At 50.2% G+C, this 2,067-nt stretch overlaps 1 protein-coding gene across 1 annotated transcript in view; it reads right to left on the reverse strand.

The window, feature by feature from the left end:
- Positions 1-2,067, reverse strand: part of EGFR (epidermal growth factor receptor) — a gene marked incomplete at its 3' end in the record, with an annotated part of 13,317 nt that overhangs the window by 8,151 nt on the left and 3,099 nt on the right. The window lies entirely within an intron of this gene.

A 2,067-nucleotide genomic window follows, 5' to 3' on the forward strand; every position in this document is an offset into this window, starting at 1 on the left:
TTTTTTATAAAAGAGACTTTTCTCTCGTTTCGGTTAAATCCCTCTAAACAAAGATTTCACTTTCAAATTTTGATTCTCCTGAAGTCTTTCCACTCTGTTCCCTTTAGTAGAAAAGTGAGTTTTCCTAAAAATATATCTTATAAAATTCAGTGCTACATAAGAGGATAGTATTCTTCAAAAAAGTTACAAAAATAGACTTACATTAAAACAAATCCTATCTGAATGTGTCTTTAATAGTACAAAAGTGTATGTGCCCCTGACGTGGCAGGCGTGGTGGGAGCGGAGGCAGGGGTTTCTACCCAAGGCTTTATCCAGGCTCAGATTTGGGCACCTCTCACTTTCAGATCTCAGTTAGGTGCTGGTGACAAAGAATTAGAGGCTTTGGGGGCAGACACTGATGGCCGGGTCTCAGGCACAGCAGGGGCGGCAAATTGTTCATCCTTCCGCTGCCTCTGCATGGGGATCTTTACCACAGGCAGAGTATTTTATTCTTTTATTCTGCCCTGACGGTATTCTGTGGTGTAGACCACAGGCTGGTACGACCGGGGGTGGCCTTAGAGTTGAGAGTGTCATCTGGTTGCCCATGACAATCGCATGCGGAGGTTCCCGTTACTTTGATCGGATGGGACCCAGCCCCCTCTTCTTAAGCTCAGCAGGTGACTCAAGCAGGCAGTGAGGGTGAGAACGTCACGTCACCATGATCCAATGGCCTAATACTCCGCTGGTGAAGCCCGAGGCCTGCGGCAAGTGAGTTATGAGCGGGAAAGCCATCAGCCAAGGGTCAAGTGGTTCCCGAGCTTCAGGGCTCCATGCAAATAACCTCAGAGAACTTAGAAAAGTCCCCGGGTCTGGCCGCGCCAGAGACAAGCTCAACCGGAATCTTCTCGGTTGGGGCCCAGGAGAGTCCCAGAGTCCCAGGGCAGCTGAGCTCGAGAACCAGGGCCTTGGCATCTGTGCGGGTCACGGTTCAGTTCTGTCTGCAGTTTGGGGGTGGTGCGGGTCTAACGCTGAAAATTAAGAACTTCTGAGAAATACCTAAACCTGGTTATCGACGGGGACACACTCTGATGCCGCCACCACGCTCCCAGCGATGAACTCGGTGACGACCTGAACTCAGAGCACATTAGAGTTTGGAAGACTGGCCTCTGTTTTCCTTGGTGAGGTGACAGAGGTATTTTTCACGGAGTATGATCACAGGGTCCGGACGGGAGCTTGGGAGACCCCTCCTGCTTTCTCCTGCTCTGAGGCGTCTACGAGCCCCTGCACCCCGCGAACAGAGTGACGACACTTTGGGAGACACATTCTTGACGTTAAGAGAAGTTAGCAACTAGATTTTATGCAAGAACAGTGAAATACAGAGGAGAAGAAACAGCTCGGTTGGCTTTTGCTGTTTTATTCTGTTATAGTAAAATATTTCAAATTACAAAAATACTAGGATTTAACTGCTACAATTTGACCGGCTACAGTTGCCCTCCCTCATCGGTCACCTGTTTCTTGACAAATAAGTGACAGTGGAATGTGACTAATCCTGCTTCCCAGGGCCGAGAGAACATCTGACTAAGATGTTTCTCTGTGCTCCCAGGGGAATAAATGAACGTGGTTTCATAACAACCGGCATAGAACTTCGGCTTCTCAGAAATGTTGTTTAATCTTTTCACTGATCACTTTTAAATCTCTGGTGGGGACACGGCCTCCCCGGTGGGGGGGCTCGGACAGCAGTGCCAGCAGACTCCAGGCTTAAAGGCGCAGCTGGTTAACTCCGCTCGGCCTTTAAAACTACGTTGTTAGTCATTCCTCTGGCAGAAGCTCCCTCGGTTGGGGTTCCCTCGGCTGGGAGGGCATGTCCCGTCTCCCTCGTGGCTCAGACCCTGGTCACCTGCCAGCCCCTCTTTCGTGACGAGCCTCCCAGAGACCCCCCCAGGTGGAACCCGCCAGTCCTGGTCTGTGTGTCACAGTGCTTGGCTGACGTGTCTTGTCCGGTAGCGTTTGCAGTGCTGTTTTAAGGTTGGTATCTGTGCGTCCCCTTCCTTTGCTATCTTGTGGGTATCTTGGAATCGGGGATTGTGT

The sequence above is a fragment of the Pteropus vampyrus genome, unplaced genomic scaffold, assembly GCF_000151845.1.
Source record: "Pteropus vampyrus isolate Shadow unplaced genomic scaffold, Pvam_2.0 Scaffold192, whole genome shotgun sequence".
In the NCBI taxonomy this organism is placed as follows: domain Eukaryota; kingdom Metazoa; phylum Chordata; class Mammalia; order Chiroptera; family Pteropodidae; genus Pteropus; species Pteropus vampyrus.